Genomic DNA, 22,074 nt, shown 5'->3' with positions numbered 1-22,074 from the left:
CACCTCCGGCACTCTCTATTTATAGAATAACACACCTTGGAGTCACTGTTATGTAAATTGCTCCTGCATCTGTTACATTTCTTATTATTCAACTTATTGTAAATACATTTCTGTGAATTTTGTGTATTCTTTCCAACAGCTCCCACACTACTGCAACTACTCTCAAGTCCTCCTATTACCTCAGTTACATGTTCTGCTCCAATACCAGTATGTTTCCCCATTTCTCTCATGCATTCTTCTGATTCTTCCACTATTTTAGCCATGTTAATTGCATCCTTTAAATTGGGATTTCTTTGCAGCCCACAATCTTTTCTTACTCTTATACTGAACCATCATGTGATCTCTAGTCATCTCCTCACACATCCCATCAAAATGGCATTTCACCGACAACTCTCTCAGTCTCGTCAACAGACTCACCAACTCTCTGTGGTTGAGTATAAACCTTGTATCTCGCCATACCACTTTAGTTTCCTTTGCAAATCTATTGCTTAGTCTCATTCTGGCTTCCCTGTGTTCATCAGCAATTCTAGCTCCATTGTCTGTAGCTAAAGGCAAGAACTTGAATAATCTTTGTGCCTCTGACCCTAAGCAATTCCATAAAATTGCTTTTTTCCATGCGGAACTGAAATCCTCACTGTCTAAAGCCAACAGGTAGTTATCAAAAATATCTATCCAGTCTTCCCACTGAATCACCGGTACCCATTGGTGAGGCAAAAAGAGTGGTGGTGCAGCAATTGATACGTGTTCCATTATCTACTGACAAATAACTATAATGTGGCACAGTGTAAATAACAAACGTAATGTACTGTCTTGGTGTGCGCGTCACCGCCCTCCTGTTAATGCATCACAATGTAAACAATAAACATTGTGTACTGTCTTTGTGTGCGCGTCACCGCGCTTTTAACCGGAGTATTGGTGTGCACATCACCGTGCTTTTAAAGATAAGTTCAATCCTGAGTACAAAGTATTCACGTCAGTGTGCTTTTAAATATGGCTTGATGCTGAAATTGTCTATCTGCAAACATGCACTGCCCCTTTAAGATGCGACTCACTGTTCAGCTGGTGTAATTAATTGCACACGCTACACCTTTAAGAAAATGATCTTGACGCGACTGAAATGTATCTGCAAGCAAGCGCCGCCCCTTTAAGACGTAATTCCCCACCTCCAAGGCAGCGTGCTGACACGCAGGGAACACACGCGATGAATCCGTCAGTGGCGCACGCAGACCAGAGTGCAATTGCGCTGTTGAGCGTGTGGCAAGTGTCGCACGTACACAAATCTTCACGAGGCCCACAGACGGACATAAATTCAAACAGAGCTCTCCAGATCTGGTAAGACGATAGTCTTCACATTCCTTATGAAAGTCACCACACAATACCTTTGAATACAGAAAAATACTTGTGCTAGAAGGTCCGCTATCACAGGTTGGATTCGTATAAGGTGATGATTCTCCTGGCTACCTAACAGGTCGACAATGAGACTGGTATGCTCTTCACTCACCCTCGTCGCCAAAAATATAGTCAAAATAAAGAGATACTCTTTGACGGTACTGGACAAGATCCTTTAATCGACCTGCTACAATGACCTTTCCTTTGCCAGTCTCACTCCAACAGGCTTCCGGAATTCAAAACCTCACATTCTTTTACATAACTTAGAATGCGGGCGCTCCTTAGAGTGAGACGAGTACTGGGAAGGTGCCAAGTATGACACATATCTTGTAAATAAAAATAAATACATTATATGAGAAGCATGACATTGGGGGGTGCTTAAGAGGCAGTGGAAATTGAGAGAAGAGTGGATTGTAAGGAATACTTAAAACACAATATTTTTCAAACTAATCAACAATCTTAATGCCTTCAAAACAGAGACAAGAGAGAGTGTGTGTGTGCCTATGTTTGTGTCAGGGCAGGCATGTAAAAGTGCCAGGTGAAATCCGACAGACACTTCACCATATTCGACTCAAAGCACTTGTCCACAACTATTTACTACAAAATACATTTTTTAGAGGACTGCAACACCCCAAACGCCCCCTTGAACTACACCTTTACCCCCCCCCCCCTCAAAACATGTGGCTGGCACTTGAAATAATTGGGCGGGGAGAAATCCTGCAGTAACTCCTACAGCCCCTGACTAATGTTTTACAAAATGACAGCATGTCAGCGTAGGAAGAAATACATAGATATTTAAATCGCTTTATCCATTCCAGTTCACTGTTGCATTCTTGCGCTTGCAGCACCCTATTTATAACTGCAAAAGTCACACTGGAAATGTACAAAACATCCAACAAGTCTTTGGGGTGCATGAGGGGGAGAGTAAGCAAGAGACAGAGGGAAGGGGGCTGAGGGCATAGTCAATGGGGAAGGAGTACAGAGGATAGAGAGCAAGAAGACACATGCACTCCAATTGCATGCTTCGGCAAAAATAAAAAAATGAGGCTCGCTGCATGCGAGCAACGCAAGCAGTGGAAGGATACCAGTCAACCAATCAGAACACTGTGAGACGGATATGCTCTTGAGCAAGAGAAACGCACGAATAGGGCTTTGTAATTTATGTAGATAGCTCAAACGGCTATTGCTGCTTTTGAAGAAATCTAGGTGTGACCTATAGATCCCAAGTTACAAACCTTATGCATAGCTTAGTGTGCTATGAACTGCCACCAAGGAGCTGCATGCGCATAGCTTTAGAACCTTGCTCTTTTTTCTTTCAAGCTTTGGTTAATTCCACGTATAGACACTTGCATCCGAAATTTTTACAGTGCATGCATATCTCTTACAAACGAAGCTTAGCAAACTCAAACAAGCATTTGCAATGCAATGGGTCTCTGGTTTGCTCGAGCTAGAACCATTAGCATTGTTAATTTCTAACCAGACTTTTCTTGCCACATAAATTGAAAATGAAAAGTAAAACACTTGACATAAGCGAGTCGATTCAAAGCGCCATGGCCGCCATGAGAATGAGCGCGAAGGAGAGACACAAAGAAGAAGTTTGCTCGCAATCAAACGTATTAGCAAACATGCAATTATCCATGTAACAGGATTGATGGCCAAGGGGGTAACAAAACTGCTCCAAGGAGGGACAAATATAAAGCATTTACCAATGCTAACAAAGGATTTTTGAAAGGCAAGCCCATGAACGAGTGATAGTGATGGGTGTGCGGTGGGCGCGGATAAAAGCCCACAGATAGATTCCAACACATCAGAGTGCTTGTGCGCTCAATCTAAAAACTGCCCTTAACCCATAGCTTATCTCTTGAACACTTGTGAAGTGACAAGTTGATTGTCTTTCTTTCCTGGCTTTAAGGTGCTGGGCTCCAACTAGCTCCCAGCCAGGAGGCGACTCAAAGAAAGGGAATGCAGATGTTGGGCCCAGTTGTAACTGAAAGCAAGAGGCCTCCCTCAGCCGCTGCAGGTTGATGCGGTGAATGCAAAATACACAAAGTTCTGGTACTGCTGGATATGCCCCGGTAATCCGAGACAAAGTCAGCACATAGTAGTAGGGCTGGTCCGGGTCCTGCTCCATAATAGCGCCTGGATCCAGGAGCCGAATGGATGACCCCTAATTTCCATCACTCCATAAAACCATTATTTTTTGCGCTGTTTCCAAAGCTCAATGTTGAAATTTCATATGATCTCTAGAACACAACATGCCCTTCTATAAGATCGTGCCATGATTACTAACCAATAATCTTTATTACTCTTAGGGCTAGATGTATAATGCCTTTTTGAAGTCACCAGGCCCACTTTGCAGAACTGGTCTGCTTGCGAATGCAAAAGTGCATTTCCAAATGTACAAAGCCTAAATTGTGATTTGGTAACCTGTTACCGAATCGCTATTTGGGTTTGCAAATCGGTATTTGGAAGGGGTGTGCTTCAAGCATTCCTTCCAAATATGATTTACATTGGTAGGTATAAATGTTTTGCACCCGAAATGCAGTCGCAAAACTGTTTCAACTTAAAGTTGGTGGTAACCCATTTGCAAATGGGAAGGCAAATGGTAAAGGGTCCCTAAGGAACCACTTCCCCTTTCAGAATGGTTGCAAAAATATTTTTAAGTGCCAGCAGTTGTCCAAGGGACAACCACCAGCTCCTAAAGAATGAAACTTAAATGTTTCATTTTTTTTGTTTTTAAATGCATCCCATTTTCCTTTAAGGATAACAAGATGTGTTTAAAAAAAGAATGCTTTATTTAAAAGCAATCACAAGCATGGCGGTCTGCTGATCCAGCAGGCCACCATCCCTTTGATAGCAGCAAATCATAGTGGCTCCCAAATTGTGAACAACCTCATTAATATTCATTCGGTAAGTCTATTTGCAACCCACTACAAATCGGTATTTGGGGAATGGGGGCTAAATAACCCCTTTGTCCATTAGTAATAGCGATTACCAAGTAGCGATTCACTAAAAATCTATATTTGTAGTCACTATTACTAGTGATTGTAAATCTGGCACTTAGTCCTGCTGATCCTTGTCCCATTCATTACTCCATGAGGTGGACAGGAACATTTCTGTAAAGGCTGCAATGCACCCCCATGCCCACCCTTATCTGGGTGCCATAAGCTGGGTGGGATTTCCAACATCCTCCTGGCACTTGTCAAAGTCCAAGGTTTCGAGGATGGACAGGTGATGCAGAATGGCTGAAACTGAGACAAACAGGACTAAGAGTAATGAAGATTAGAATTAGTACTCAGAATATTACCTCTACATGGGAAGGGCCATAAGAACCAATGGTACATACCTGGAGTGAGACAAAGAATGCACAATAGGCCTTGAAAAAGCAAAACATTTTAGTAATCTCCAATCCAACAATTCTCCTTCCTATAAATCTCCCTAGGGTGTACAAAAGGTTTAATAGCGGCCTTCTGGGTCTTAAGGGTAGAGACAGAAAAATAAAGATGACAGCCATCAGAAACAAATTAAAGGATAGAAGACAGAGAGCTATTTGGTGGTGATATAGAGTGAGCTGAACATCATATTTGAAAAGAAGCAGAAGGATTCCTACAATTTTGGATTGTGAGCTCCAAATGGAGAGTGAGCCTGTTGCGCAGCAACACTTCTTTGCACAGGTCCCCGAGCCTCCTATACTACTAGCATGGAGGGAGAGGAATCACTTGTCAAAGTTGGGGCTGCACTTTGGTGATTTTGTAGCAGGACATGTGCCTGGCACAGGCCAACGTTGGCTAAAGATTGGAGAGAGGTGTTGGGAATCAGATTCGTAATGGGATCCTCTGGAGTCAGTGTTGGTGCCAGTGCAGTTGAGATGCGTGGCCCCATTAATTAGGGTGCAGACACTGGCCATAGCAAGAAAGGAACCAAAAGGAGGACTAGCAGGGGTCTCTGAGAACTGGGGAAGGACCTACAGTGAAAGTGCAACTGGAGGCCCCTGCAGCTCTATGAGGCCTGAAGCTACTCTTGAGGGAGCAGGCATCACTTTGAAGATTTGGAGCATGGCCTCTTTAAAAAAAAAACTGTAATTGTTTTGGGGATAACAGCTCAGGAAAGTTGGGGCACGCTGGGACCAGCCTTAGAATGGTCTTGGAGTGGTCGTGAGTGCTGAGTGCTCAAATTCTTGCCAGATCCGGAGCAGGGAGAGGAGTAAAAATCCCCTTTGGGCCATCATGTTCATGTGGCACGATTGGACTTACTGGAGGACTTTATCAGGATTTGCTGTGAGACCATCCTCATAATTTGGAGTGGGAATGGCCCTGAGCCTTGGGTCAGGTTTGTGGATGATGCTTTGAGGGTGACCTCCTCCTGTGGTCCAAGATGTAGAGTTTTGGGGAGCACTTGTTGCAAGACTTTGAATCATGACTGGAATCAAAGCACTAGAAGCAAACATCATGTGGGTTTGTGACCAAAATTTGCTTTCTACAGCCATGGCACGGTTTGCGAACTGTCTTCTTAATTGAGACATTTTCCCTGGCACACTGTCTTTATTTAATTTTAACGTTGGCACATCCAACGAAGTTGAGAGCAGAGCTTCATATCTGCACTGAAGTGCACAGAAAGAAAGGAATTGACATCAGAGCACATGGGTGGCACCTATATATGGATCTGCACCATCATTTCCAGAGTGGAGCAGAGTGGATTACTCTTCCACTGTTTTCCTAATTAAGGAGGTGTATTTGTACAGCAGCGGGCAATATATTTGTATTTTAAAAAGTGCATGGCCACTGTTCACATGACCCCCTTCCATGATTTTACTCAATTTAACAGCATCTCTACAACATGCATATTGCCATATGTATTATCAGACCTTTGATTACACCCCTCCTTTTTATGGGAATACATGCACACAGCATCAGCTCTTCTCTCTCTATGTCGGTGCTATGTTGATGCTCCTATGTTTTAGTTCACCTTCACCTCTTCCCCAAACTGAACTACCTATAATACATACCATCCAAGTAGATCCATGACTCTTTCCTCTAGAAAGAAACCATGATGTATACCGGCCCCAAGAAAAGATAAAAGCACCTCTCTGGTCACACACACATATTACCAAAACCATTGCCACATAGAATCAAATCAAATACAATGCTCTGCTAACCAATTACCTCCCCATGGTGCAGCATGACACCTGTCCAAAAACGTACTTCGGCACCCCACAATGGGTCTATCTACCAATCTATCTATCCATCTACCCATCTTTATATGTGTGTGTATGTGTGCCTTGCAGCAGTTGCCGGATCCACCAGTCAGCATCGGTGCACAGTGACAGGTGCAGTTCGATCATTATTGTATTGCAGTCTTACCCAAGAATGAGATGTACACTCTGTAAATTCCACCTTTGGAATTTAATGTCTTTTGTCTTACCCAAGCCTTTGTCAAACTGAGGATACAATGCTTTAAAAACACTTCTTAAACTTAATTGACATAGACAAGCTACTAAAAATGTTCCAAGCATCATAATGTGAGACAGTAAACATACAATTTCAGTATCAAATACATCCATAATATTTAATGTAATACTTTTGTCATTATTATAAAACACATCATATTTCACTGATGATACTCATCGGCCTTAAATCTAAATTTGTACCTTCAACAGTAAACACAGAATTGGGACTGGGCTCCCTAGTCCCATGTAACACGGATGCAATCGTATTTATTAGTTTGCCATATTCACTATTTCAAATAGTCCCATAACAATATAACAATATAACAATATAATTAGTAATATTATTCACATTTTATTAATTGTTCTGTAATGTGTAATGTTGCTATATTAATAAATCAACCATGTGATTCAGGAAGTATGTCTGACCTCAATCAGGATGGTAAGAAGGGCCCGTCCTCACAAGTTCTCAAATCAACAACGAGCTCGTAGTGCACCCACCAGGGTTGCCATGTCTAAGTAAAACCACTGTGCTAAAGTGACCCTAGCGTAAAGCTAGCCCAAGTGTATGGGATCATAATAGGGCTCATATGACCCATTTAGTGGGTCCTATCTCGTGGATACATAGCAATGCTTAAGTGGGCTGACATGTTACATACAGAAATTATATGCCTAATGAGGATTTGTGTCCCAGTGTGCAGACGGGCTTCCCCAGCATCCGGGATGCCATCACCATGTGTTTCTGCTTCTTGTCAACCCCTCTTCTTACTATACCTGTCAAGGTGGAGGCTCTCTATACGGCCCTGTCCCTAATTTATTAAATGCGTGGCAAACCATCAGAGTGACATATACCATGAGTCAGTTATTGTGTGGCAGCAAGGCATCAGGAGACCATCCAACGTATGTGTAAAGTTTCTCATCCCTCTTGGGTTCATTTGGGTATTCAGTGTCCAACTCGACGATATACCTGGATTACATTCTCCTCAGCTTCCTTTTCCACACATTTGCTATGGCATTTGATGGTTCTCCGTCATGCCAACAAATTGGAGTTGGCTAGTGTCCTTATTATGGCAATCCACGAAATGCTTGGCAATTGAAATCAGTATGTTTGATTGCCATCAAATGTTCCAAAATCTGTTTACAAATTGGAAGTATGGTACTGCCTACATACCTTAAATTACATGGGCAGTCCAATACATAGATGCATTAGTCTGTGCCACATTATGAGCTGTCCAATGGCTTTTTCCCAACCACTAGAAAGAGAGAAAGATGTTACTAGCCATACAGGATTTACATTTTCACATTTCCTAAATCCTTTCAGACTGGTGGGCCATTTGCTCAATAGTGAACAGTCTTGTTCTAAGGAGTTTTTCCATAGTAAAATGTCAGGGCCATAAGAACTTTTTAAGGAAGACCACATATCACAAGTATGCACCATCAAAATCTTAAAGCATGGTCACAGATGTTGCTCAATGGTCAGCACATACATGTAGCATGAACTCCTGCCCAATGAAACCTGCAGTTGAATATATGCAGAATAACAAAACCACTGAAGATTTATACCAAAAAAAATGTTGTCAAAATCAGTCACATTTAACTAATTAAGTCAAACTCACAAGCCCAGGTGCAATAATAAGCAAGTGCTAACCTACAACTGGTGAATCAAGACCTCTAGAGAACATATTTCACATGTGCCATAACAACCTGACATTTGGGCACCACTAAGATGTACTTGGAAATAGTGTGAACCTTCAAGTGTCCATTCCTGATTCCGTTATGTAATCTAAGGATTTTAGATATTCTAGATCTGTGGTTCTTAACCTTTCGACTTCTGTGAACCCCTGCTTAATCATTACTGAAATCTGAGGACCCCTAGTAAGTCAATATTGACATCCGAGGACCACCATTGATTCATTACAGGAAGCTGTGGACCTCAGCTTAAACAATTTTAATGATGTGAACCTCAAAACAATACACAAATACACAGAAACAACCATATATGAAAACAAATACAGTAATTATGGAATATTTTATCTAACTACTAAATATTTTTAAAAAATCTAAATTTTAATTTTAATGGGAAGGTTGGGCTTTTCTGAATTCAACTGAGGCTATTCACAATCCATATTATGTTCTGTTTAATGTATTTGCACTGCTCCCATGAATCAATCTGAGGACACCACCTTAATCTTTAGCCCCCAATTTGAAAATCTTTTTCATTTACTGAATGTTTTCAAATTTTGAATCATACATTTTGCTTCCCTATTTATATATACTTTACTAATCTGTTAATATTACTTAATTTTCTAAGCAGCTGCGGACCGGAAACAGCCTTTACCAATCAAGCCTTTACCACGCAGCTGCCTTTATCAGGCATGCTTTTATCACACATGGTAAGTATATTTAACATAAGTATGTGTGTGTGTGTATCGATAGATAGATAGGCAGATTATGGTAAGGCTAACGTTAGGGTTTTGGGATTGGTAGTAATAAACGGAGGGTAGGATCATTTTAGGGTTTGGAGTGGATAGTGGTATAATGTGTAAGGGTAATTTTAGTGTTTAGGGGTGGATGATGTTAAAGGGTGGTAAGGATAATTTTAGAGTTTTGGGTTAGTAACAGTAATTTTAGGGTTCACTGGTAGTGGTAAAGGGCGGTCTGGATAATTTTAGGGCTCAGGTATAGGTAGTGGTAGGGAAAAAGTGTCCTGGGGGACTCCCTGGGACATAGTGAGATGGACCCAGGGGTTGGGGTTCGCAGGGCCTTTCAAGGCTCGTGGGTGGTGCATGCCCACCTCCACTTTAAATATATGTGTTGGCCCCAGAAAGATTAGGTCCCTGGGGTCTCTGATAGGTTTGAGAGGGCCACGCACTCCCACCCTTATTTAAACAATTCAGCCCTGTGGGATGCTGTCCACTGAGGCCTTACGAGGCTTGGGGAGGGGGAAACGCGCATCTCAAGTTTTTTTCATAAGACTGCCTCAGGGGATGAGCCTTACGAGGCTCTGGGAGGAGAGCCTGGCACCCCCACCCCTCTCCTTTCTATTATATAGAGAGGATGGGGTCATTGGGGTTGAAATCATCTCGTGGAGCAAGGGGGGGCAACACACACCTCCTTCCTCAAGCAATTATACCTTTTTGTTAGACCTGGCATCCTTGGCAAGATTTTCCCCCTAACTTTGCACATTCCATCCTACTGTTTTGCTGACTTCATTTTTGCTGGCTATAGGACCATGCACACTTTACTACTGTTAATCAGTGCTAAAGTACTTTAGAACACAGTGGAATTGGCTTACAGCCAATAGGCATATTTAATTTACTTGTAAATCCTTCCTAAAGTGACACTACCTGTGCCCAGGGCCAGTACATTAAATGCTACTAGTGGGCCTTCAGCGCTGATTGTGCCAACCACTTAAGTAGATCTTTCAGTAGATCTTCCATTTCAACCTGGCAAAATAAAGCTTTTGCCAGGCCCACACCTTCCTTTTTTATACATATGTTATCCCTAAAGTAAGCCCTGGTAGCCCAAACAGCAGGGTGCAGAGTATTTAGAGAGTGGGACATGTGCTGTGAGAAACTTTTAAAATAATTTTTTCACGAGGGACGTTGTCTGGCCAGAGAGAAAATGGCCGCCTGATTGCTGAGCTCCACACGCCGGTGTGTGTTCGGGGATGACGGCAGAGTTGACGGGACCTTGTGGGAGCCTCTTCCTTCCCCCTCCTCCCCTGGAAGACAAGGGATGGCTGCTAAGTGACGGTGGGGACCTTTGGGGGGCCCAGAGAGCAGCAGCAGAGCACGCGGCCTACAGCACATAGTGAAGCCGCAGGCTCGATTTTGGCAGCCCAGTCGCACGCGATAGAGGAAGCCCGACGGGGCAGTCTCACGCGTGGCTGCTGCATTGCTGGGGGCCCGTGCCCTTCCTTCTTCCCCAGCTACACCTCACCTCCCGGAGTGGTTGCGCGGGCCCGCAGTGCAGTGTAGCACTGCAGGCCTAATTTCTTTCTTCTTGTTTCCTAACCTTCATCCACCGGACGCCACCCTCGCTCAACGAGAATCCGTGAGAACAGGCTGATGGCTGGCAGGGCCAGCGGATGGCTGGGGCTGCCCCTCATCCCTTTCACCCCCACCCCGAGGACTGGGCTGACCCGAGGGCCATCGACACAGACGACACAAGCTAGGTGCCCGCACCAGGATCCACGCTATTGGGGAAAGTTGTGACCAGAGTACCCACCCAGTGGCCACCTACATTTAACTACTGAAGTGACCAGCGGGCCAACAGAATCCTGGCCCGTCTGGAGGTAGGTTTCTTTGCGCCTCACCCCCCTTCCCCTCAGAAGATGGTACTAAGCCCTTATAAGTTGACAAGGGACTTAGGTGGGGACTCATCTTTTGGCCGGCAGCGCAGGGTACAGCCGCTGGCCCTACCTGCCAGTATATTAAAGACTATGACCACTGTGGAGCTAATGGGGGAGATTTGATTGCCTACCCGGATGCCCACTGGGAGTAGACCGGCTCCTCACAGCCCATGACAAACCACGGCCCTGCCTGCTAGTGGTTGTAGGAGTCACAGAGCTCGTAGGGGGCTGCATCGTTCCATCCGGCCAGCCTGATCTGGAACTGCCTTGTCCCAGGCCTTGCCCTGACCGGGGATTAATTACCTCCCATCTTCTTCCTCAATGAGACTGAAGCCACGACCCTATACAGGTGGCTGGGGTCTAAATAAGGACCTGGGGAGCCTTGTCGGGACTCAATTCTAACTCTATACCCTCAGTTTTGGGGAGGCACGCAACAAATAAACAGACGATCTGTGCCCCCCTTACAAAGCGCCATAGGCTTCCAGGCCTGCAACCCTCATGCCCAGGGTCTGTTATTGTTACTGACACGGCCTTTGTCAACTGTGTGGCCCTCAGCCCTGCTGAGTCGCCCTGCCCCACCTTCCTGACATGTGGTAAGTGTTGACAGGTGACATACCTGCACCTCAGGTAAATCTACATGCCAGCTGCACTTTTCGGAGGCTATCTCACAGCAATGGCCCATGGCTTCACCCCCGTCTCTTCTGGCCCCAGCCCTATAGACGCTTCTGTCGATACCTGCTCAGACACTGCCATGGAGCGCATCGTGCCGGAAATCGCCGCAATGAGCCGTCATTTGGAAGCCATGGACTCCAAGATCACGGACTTATCTACAGACTTCAAGTCAATCCAGGCAGACATATCTGGTTTCCAGGACAAAGTCACAGGTCTGGACCACGCCTGACTGCCGTCGAAGGCAGGATAGCAGCCCTGCTGGACAGCAAGTCAGAATTGCAATTGCTTCGACACAAACTCAAGGACCTAGAAGACAGGAGCTGAAGGAACAATGTCCGTTTTTTTGGAATACCGGAATGGAAGGAGGGCACAGATGTGATGGCTTTCCTTAAGGACTCCATCCCTGCTCTCACAGGCCTTATTTTTTCTCCCATACTGGAATTTCATTGAGCCCATAGAATCGGTCACCTCTACAAGAACAACGCCGGGAGACCCCATCCCATCATAGCATGCTTCCTCCGGCATGAACAAGTAAGCCAGCTGCTAATGGCTGCGAGAGCCCATGGCCCATACAACCACAAAGGCCATGAAATCCATGGAGCTGTGGACTTCTCATGTGAAACACATGAAATGCGTGAAGAAGTTCCTGGCACTCCGGCCTCAACTGAGAAACCTGAACATTAAATTTGGACTCTTCGAACTGGCCCGAATGTGGATAACGAAGGATGGCAAATCCAGGGACTGTGCACCTTCCTGGTTGGCCTGCTCACCCAGCCCATGGACCACGAACCCATGGAACTGTCGGCAAGTTTCTCCACGTTGAGTGATTCTACCTAGCGCATGGACAACCATCAAGGCGCCCCTCCTACCAACTCTGCAACGCAGAAAAGAGGCAGGATTTTCGACCACCACTGAGGTCCCAGGATGGCAGGGATACCGCCCTCAAATCTAGGTCCCTTTTAAAGCCTCCACCTCCTGTTGACTGACTCGCATGCTTCCTAGAGGGTGGCCGCTGGACCACTTGAGGACAATTAGACTGTCCACCAGCTGAACGTTAAGTATCATACATATGCCACTCCACTGATTTTGTTATTATTGTTGTTACTGTTGCAGCACTTGCCCAGTTGCAGATATTCTCCTGATCCGTCTCTGGTTTCCCTAGGGCAGCTCATAGCGATCATACCGACCCTACTATTCTTTTTGATTCAGGACTAGTGTCTACTGTACTGATATTCCATGTATGCTATATGCTTAAGGTTTTGTACTCATAGAAAGAATGATGTTCATCAGCTCATTTGCGCCTGCTGGTCTATTTATCCCCGCATCCTGCCCGACTGGGGGTCACAAGTAGCTCTCTTATGTTCTTGTTGATATCTAAGCATTTATACATGAACATAAATGTGTAAGGTTATCTATACCGCTCTGTGAGCACCTTTTGCAGCACCTCTTTGTCATGGATTGGAATAAATCCCCCATACCGCTGAGACATAGGGACACACATGGTGACCGAAATGAGCTCCCCCTCTTTCCTCAGTCCCTCCTTCATCCCCTCTACTCGTCACCATCACCTGCTTCTCATCCCACTACTGCTTCCCTCGCCTGCGTTTTCCCATAGCTACCCCTCTCCGATCCTAATACATTCCAAGCTTGATACTTCGACCTAGATCCACCTCACCGCCCACACAGCCTTTTTAGGGCACCTAGAACTATCCAGCTGCCCTGCTGGTGAGTATCTCCGCAGCCTTACGGAAACATGGGACCATGTAGCCCCCAGGCCCCTTGATCTTTATGACTATCAACACTACGTATCTCCCTCTCTATAGGTTCAGGTGGTAACACAGGGGACATTCTGTCATTGGCATGTGGTCAGGAGGTACTGCTATTCGGTATCCTTGGCCAGTACCAGTACGCTGCATGTTTATATCATTTTACATGTCATACCCCCCTTGCTGATGATGCTGATATCTATGTGCGAGCTTGGTTGTAATACTCCATCCCCAAAGACGCACCCCCCTCTCCACCTCCCCTCACCCTGCCGGATATCTCCCCTCCACACATCTGCCCCTTGCCCCCCCCCCCATACTGGCCTTGATTTGCCCTAGCTATCTTTTCCATTGGCTCCCCCCCAGTGCACACCCGGTCCAGGAGCTTCACAGGATTAGACCCGCGGATCAACAGGATTTAGCTCACACAAGGTTTCTCTCTCGGTTCTGAACCAAACCTAGATTACCTCTCCCCTTTTTTTTCTGAGAGCCTCATTACTTTACTTTCTTTTCCTCTCTCTGCTTTTTTCCTCCACCCTCTCCCTCTTTTCCTCTTTCCCCTCTATTTTCTTTTCTCTTCTCTGACTGGTCTGTCCTTCCCCAGCGCGACTGCAGGATCCTCACTTCCTCTTCCCCCTCCTTTTTCTCTCTTTACCTTACTCCGACCTAGAAAGCCCGGGCCGGCACTCATGCCTCATAGACCCGATAGTGGCTATTTCACCTCTGCGGACCTGTATGCCCGCTCCAGGAATAGAGACCACCCTCCCATTGAAGACCATATCATGTAATGTTTATGCCCTTACACACTACACTAAGAGAAAGATGGTCTTATCCTATTTGTAATCCAAACATGCAGATATTGCCCTTTTGCAGGAAACACACCTTAGAATAAGAGAAATTGCACTATAATGGCAGCCCGCCGTCTTCATCGGGGTTATCAGGTTCCTCGCGCAAATGCAGGGTTGCGATTCTTCTCCGCTGATCCTTACAATTTAAAGTTCTCAAGACGTAGTCTGACCCAGAAGGCCGTTGCATTCTCATCAAACTCAAGACATCGCACAATATGTGTTGTGTTCATGTATGCCCCTATGGGCTCTAAACATCTATTCTTCCTACTTCTCAATCGTCTCCTGATGGAGATCAGAGCCTCCCAATATCTCCTAGGTGGGGACTGGAACCTGGCCCGTGACACGGTTCTTGACTGAATGGGTAGATTGGATATAGGCAACTACGCGGACAGAGCACCGTTGGGGGACATACCATCGTACCATGGGCTGATAGACCACTTGTGTCTTTCACATCCGTTCGATCGAGAGTACACTTTTGTATCGCTGGTCCACAAGACCCAGTGTCGGCTGGACTACTTTTTCACTTCCCGCAAAATGGTTTCCTTGGTCAGGGAGTCCCGGATACTGGAGGCAGCATTATCTGACCATGCCCCTGTCTTTCTAGCGCTAGACTTGGGCCTTGTCTCTCCAGGGCGTAAACCATGGAGCCTGAACACATTGCGATATTGCTCGCTGTAGCGCAAGGACCAACTACTCGCCCATGTTTCTGCCTAAATGGCCGACAATAAGGGCTCAGTCTCTTCCCCACAGGTTCTGTGGGCTGCGGTGAAGGCGAGAATAAGGGGACAGCTCATGAGAGATGTCGCCCTCGCTAACGCCCAGAGACGTTCTCACCAGCAAGAGCTGGAGGGGATCATAGCGACTTGTACCAGCGACTACACTGTGTCTCCCTCCTCCGCCATGTGCTGCCACCTCGAAAAGGAAAAAAAGGAACTTAATGCTCTGTATACCTTCCAGGCAGAATATGCACTGCAAAGGATGAAGGATAGACATTATGAGCAAGGAAAAAAATGCAGGCCGGCTGCTGGCAACCCAACTACGACAGCGGGAAGCAGTGCTAGCCATTCCTGCTATTCGAGATTTAGATGGTATGATCCTCACACAACCCCAGAATATAGCTTGTTCATTTGGGTGCTTCTATCAGACACTCTACACTCCTGAAACAGAGAAGGACCACGATAGACTTGCTGTGTTTTTGAGGAGGCCTGTATACCTAGTCCCACGAAGGCAGAGGGCTATTAGAGGGGGAAATCAGCAAGTAGGAGATAATAAAAGCTATATTTAAACTCCATTACCATTAGGCATTACCATTAGGCCCCAGGTGAGGACGGATTCCTGGCAGAATTCTATAAATGGTTGTGAGCGGAAACAGTGAATAATTAATTGTATGGGGCATTCCGGGGAGCGGAAAGTACAGGCTCCTTGAGCCAAATTTATAATAGGGTGTCCATAGCGGTCCTGCCGAAATCAGGGAAAGATCCACTACTGTGTGGCAGCTATCGTCCTATTTCCCTTCTCAACATGGGTGTTAAGATATTGGCTTGGATCTTGGTGGCCCGTCTTAAGAAAATTATACCATCCCTTATTCATCACACCCAGGTGGGATTTGTACCCAGTCGGTCCTCTAGAACCATCTCCGCACCATAGCACATGCACTTTGGGCTGGCAGAGACTCAAGGGATGAAACCTTGGCTCTCTCCCTGGATGCTTAGAAAGCCTTTGATAGGATAGAATGGTGGTATCTCTCTGAGATCTGGGAGATGGGTTCATCAACAAACTCCATGCGTTATATGATTTGCCCACAGCACAAGTTAACTGTGTGGGATTCCTCTCAGAAGTGTTCTCCAACAAACAAGGAACTCGGCATGGCTGCCACTGTCGCTGTTGTTATTCCTTTTAGTAGTTAAGCCTCTGGCAGCTCTCATCTGCAGGTCACCCCTCATTACTGGCGTCCCTATCCCAGGGGGGGCGCTCCACAATCTACTTATACGCCAACGACATATTGCTCACACTCATAGACCTTCCCCACTTCCTCCCAGCACTTTGAGCTACCTTGGTGGAATTTGAAGCGATTTTGGGGTATAAAATGAATTGGGATAAAAGGGAAGCACTCCCTCTGTCCCCTGTGACCACATGCATCGCTCTAGCGGGCTTCCTAATTCATTGGAAACACTCACACCTTAAATTCCTAGGGATTTATATTAACAGATGCCTGAAACAGATGGTGCTGGATAACATGGAGCCACTGCTCACCCGCACTAAGTGAGATTTTGAAAAACGGTCCCACCTGGGGCTCTCCCTTTGGAGGAAGGTGCAGGCTGTATGCATGGTAACTTTACCACGATACACATATGTCCTTGGGATGTTACCACTACAAGTCCCTCTGCCAATTCTCAGATCATCGTGAATGTGGAGGGCTGGGATTACCTTCTGTGGAACACTACGCACTGGCACTACATCTTTCTCAACTGACCTTCATGCTCCCGGGTGTACCTGACCCTCCACTATGGGTAGAGGTGGAACGCACTCGGTCACAAACACCACAGAGACTAGGTGTGCTTTATGGCACCAGACCTCCCCGCCCGACCTGTTAACCTAATGATGCAGGCCATGTTGAACTGCTGGAGTCGAGCTCACCCGTCTGTTAGGAGTGGACCCTCAGATTCATACCCATGCACCACTCTGGGGCAATGCTGGATTGCTAATGGGGGGAGGGGGGAGTGATTGATTGGGAGGACTGAAGATCCAAGGGCATCTTACATATTGATCAGCTCTTGGATAATGGGACTATGAAGCCGTTCCCGGTGCTGCGGGCCGAATTTGACCCACCCGGCCACTATTCTTGGCGCTACGGGCAGCTATTGCACTGCCTTCATAGCCGTATGGGAACCGCCCCCATGGACACTGCAGCGTTCCCCGGTGCTTGATTGTCTGATATTCTGGGGTTCCTTCTGGGGAGTAATGTCAGGTCTGCACAACCTGCTGAATCGGCATCTATTCTCTCTGCCCCTTCTAACCACTCTCAGGGCCAAACTGCACACACACAACTACAGGTGGAATATGACATGCAAGACTGGACTGACCTATTGGAAGCAAGGGAACGAGGTGCAAGGGAGGTTTGAATGAAATTCTGTCTTTATAAGACCCTGCACGAATGGTACTGGCTGCCCCATTAACTTAGAGCAGCAAGACTACTGCCCCATGCGAATTGCTGGCGCTGCCCCTAACCGCATTGCGACCTACTTCATACACTCTGCATTTGTCCAAATATACAACCATACTGGGAAGCAGTGGGGGACAAGCTGCGAAAAGTCTTGCCACTCTGCCTTCTCTCCCCAAAACTCTGCTCATCTTGAATGATACTGGTGAAATCCAAGGCCTGTCTTGAACGCAATTCCGCCTCTTACATACAGCACCGGGTACTGCTAAAATCTGTATCCTCAGACACTGGCATACGGCAATCCCCTCACATGGCAATGTTCCAAGAGCTGCCCACGAACACATTATTTCTTAGTTCTGGAGGTAGAGTTATTCATAAAGCCTACTGATAAAAATACTCTTCTTCATTATTCAAGTTTTCATCCTAAAGCCCAGAGGGAGAGTTTCCCTTTTGGGCAATTTTTGAGACTCAGAAGGAATTGTACCTGTCTTGATGATTTCTATAAACACTCTGCGGCATTGAAACAAAAACTAAAAGATAGAGGGTACCCACACAAATTGATTAGCCATTCTTTCAAGAGAGCCCGTTTTTATAATAGGGTTAGTATGTTTGAAAATCAGCATAGGAACATGATTGTATTTGTCAGTCAATTCAATGGCATAAGCGATAAGATTAAGAACGTCCTAAATATGAACTGGCATGTCCTAAACAGTGAAGGTCAAACTTCCTTGAGCAAACCCTTTATGCATTCAGACGTAATAAAAACTTAAGGAACAGGCTGGTCCATACCTATATCCAGTTAGACAGCTCAGCTTGACTGGTAGTGAAATAAAAGGGAATTATAGGTGTGGTAATTGTAGCTGCTGTGATCTATGTATAGAAGAGAAATCCATTAGGACCCGTCTGTGTGAGCATAGATCAGCCATTAGAACAGGCAAAATAAATGCACCATTGGTGGAACATTTCCAAAACAGAGGACATTGGGAAGAAAGATCTGCCATGGTTTATTTTGGAAAAGATCCTCCCAAAAAAGAGAGGGGTAATTGTGAAACATTGAGAAAAAGGAGAGAACTATGGTATATCAGAAGATTGGAGACCATTAGGAAAGGTTGGAACAGCAAGGAGGACTGGGGGTTTCTTCTCAAACTATTGGGGGGCCTCTTAAGATTTGATTCACAATGAGGTGAGACCCTTTACTGAATTTAAGTTTAAGCCTATATTTTACACGGTCCAAATAGGTGGATTGCAGCAGTATGGTTAGCGGTATAGAGTTTTGATCAACAGTTTTTTATGTGTGAGATCCCGTACTCTATGAATTAGGTGTATTTATAGTGGGGGCTCTTTAAGGTTTGATTCGCAACGAGGTGAGACCCCTTACTGAATTGAAGGTTAAGCATATAATCCACACAGTCCCAATAAGTAGATTGTGGTAGCATGGTTGGCGGTATTAAGTTCTGGTTATATGTTTTTTATGTATGAGACGCTGTACTTTATGAATTAGGTGTATTTATAGTTTTAACACCACATGAATTAAAGGACTACCAGTGTATAATTTTTGGTTAGTGACAAATTAGAAGTGAGAATAAATTGTATATTAGAGTTTTTTGTCAATGATTAATCAGAATTCAGAATATTATATATAACAGGGCAATTCTAGTATGAATTCCTAAAAATCTCTTGATTATGCATTTTTATTGTATCAAAGGATTTTTTATAAATCCAATATGGTGCAATTAGGAGTACCAGCGGGACCTTCATACGGGCATGGTTTGGTTCGTGAATGGGATCCCTTAAAGATGTTTTAATTGATTTTTTGATTGGGCGTTTCATGATATTCTAGATGTGATGTAAATGAGTGGACCGCTCTATTGTGATAGACAGCTGTGGGTTTTGTGCCATTAGTGGGCAGGAGCTGGGAACACAATGGAGAATACATTGGTTCCAGGAGTCCAGTATGGCGCGGTAAATGGAACCACTGAAATGCCGTTAGCGGTACAGGGTTTTGTCTTACAGGAAATGAGCATATATCATACAGGAAGTGAGACGGGGAAGAAGGACCAATCTGATTGGCGGTTGTATCGGTAGAGATGACGCCCATTTTTAGAAATAAGAAAACAACTCGGAGGTTGGCTGTTTGGTTGATCGTGACAGGGAGGACAAGAACGCCGTCCTGCGATAAAGGTGAGTGAAGTACGGTAAGAATAAGTAGGAGCTTGAGTATGTAAAATTTATATCTGACCTATGACCAAGAAAGTCTTGTGGAGTCTATGGTGCCGTAGTTGGTATTGTTAGTATGCTCTTCGAGGGGTTTTATATATTTATTGGAGAATGGTGTTGTTTTAAGCTTCCCCCGGTGTTTTTTCTATTGAAAGGATTTTGTGTAATAATAAAAAATGAAGTTTGGTGATGACAGGTGGACAATTATTCTTGTCGAAGAGAATTATAGATCTTGGCTGTTGATAGTTAATAGTGCATATACTTCCCAATTGAGAAATGGTGAAAGTGGACTCATTTTGTGAAATTAGGAAAGCAATCTTATTCTTGTTTCTCACCCATAGATCAAAGATTGAGAGCCAATTTGATGACACAAAGCTCTTCTTAATTACTTAGATGAATTTGAAGAGCCGGTGGAGTTTATGGTAAGCTCTGCGGACAATATTGGGAAATTAATTATAACAAAATAATCACTGTTAATCACCATTTTCTTTCCTTTGTTTCCACATATATCACATTTGAAGGTGAATAAAATGGGCTGTGCATGTGATGGGTAAATTACGTATGATATAAAGAGAAAATCAGAGACAATCAATGGATAGAACTATAATAGCCTACTAATCTGCTTTGTTTGCCTATATCGAAGTTATCTGCTCTTGGACTATTGTGAAGCAAAAGACACTGTTTGGATAAGGATACAAATTTGTGATGATTGGTGAGCTCGTACTTTTATGACTTACATTTGATGCAGGTGAGTGGTGTGGTTTTATGATGGTGGGATGAGAATGCGGACTTTTTAAAGGAAGTATTGAGATAATTGACAGTTTATACTGAATTCCTCCACGTGATGTTTCCGTTTGGGATCACATTTCGGTAGCAAGGGTATGTACTCCTATAGGATGTTTTTAGAACCATGGGGAATATAGGGAACTTGGGAATTCATGTATTTCTGTTTGTTTGTCCTTTATTTTTGCACAGATATGAAAGTTATATATTGGAAGGATATTCAATCGTCCTGAAGAAGGTGGTGGAAGAATTTTGAAAGATCACTGAAACGCGTCGACCAACTTGGATTGCTGGACCCATTGGAACTGGCCTAAAATAGAATAGAGTGCACAAATCAATTAGCCAGTATATACCAAACTAGGGCAGCAAAATATGATAGACTAGGGTGGATATCTTGTGTTTTGTCTCCCAGATGTTATGTTTTGTTTCCCAGGTGTACTGTTTTTATTAACCTTTTAGCAGCAGTTATGTGCCGTTTTTTTAATAGTGTTTTTTATTTTTGTATTTATATGGGATTATTTATTAAATAACTTTCTAGTATATTTCTCTATTGAGACTGATCATTGAAGTGAATGTGTGTTTGAAATAGTGTATTGAGTGGTGGATAGTCTTTTGTGCCCCCTGGGGATACTTTTTCTTATCACAATTGGCCAAACTATGCCACAGTTGTTAGCAAATCAAAAAATAGAAAATGCAGACCTAACTATAACTTCCCAGTGGCAATCACCATTGGGTAATATGTATGCGTATATATATTGGAAAAAACACAAAGGTTAGTTAAAACATACCTTTTTAAATGAACAAAAGAAGTGAAATTCACCACTTCTAGTTATCTCAAATTACTAGAACCATTAACCTAAAGTAACTATAGCTTGGGCCCCCGCCATGCATGGTGTCATCATCAATAATGTAATTTCAGATGTTGCAGTCATGTTATCAATGATGTCATAGAACATGTAATGAGTAATGTCATATGGGATGTAATTAGCAGTGTATGGCGAGGGCGCAAGTTAGGGCAAGAGTTATAGTTACTTGAGATAGATATAAGTGGTGAAGTTTAGTGGTTTTGTTAATTTAAAACTCATATTTTCACCTAAAAAATAATGTCCCATTACTCTTTGTAGTTTTTGATTAATTTCAATGTTTTTCAAATTGTTTTTTTTTTACGTAACACAGCTTCCCAGCCAGCATCCCTAGTGGGTGCCGGCGAGAGATGGCCACCCGGGGCCCTCACAAAAGACGTAATCATTGGGGGGCGCTGGGTAGCCCACTGTGTCCCTGGCTGACTTCCCAGCCAGCACCCATACCGGGTTACAGTGGGAGCCGATATATATATATTTTTTTTAAGTAGGTGCCCCAGTGCCCACCTGGAGCACTCATGAAAGCCTTAATTGTTCAGTTACAAGGCCCTGTGCTCCAACTTGCTCCCAGGCCAGCACCCACTG

General features: G+C 44.5%; 1 long non-coding RNA gene across 1 annotated transcript; it reads left to right on the top strand.

The window, feature by feature from the left end:
• The first annotated feature begins 1,170 nt into the window (after nt 1–1,170).
• Nucleotides 1,171–21,169, top strand: LOC138301286 (uncharacterized). Its single transcript, XR_011205075.1, has 5 exons — nt 1,171–1,332; nt 9,147–9,225; nt 19,643–19,810; nt 20,188–20,268; nt 20,822–21,169. It is a non-coding gene; the product is annotated as an uncharacterized lncRNA (long non-coding RNA).
• Nucleotides 21,170–22,074: the final 905 nt, after the last annotated feature.

This window comes from Pleurodeles waltl, chromosome 6 (assembly GCF_031143425.1).
Source record: "Pleurodeles waltl isolate 20211129_DDA chromosome 6, aPleWal1.hap1.20221129, whole genome shotgun sequence".
In the NCBI taxonomy this organism is placed as follows: domain Eukaryota; kingdom Metazoa; phylum Chordata; class Amphibia; order Caudata; family Salamandridae; genus Pleurodeles; species Pleurodeles waltl.
This window is presented reverse-complemented; position numbering and strand designations above follow the sequence as displayed.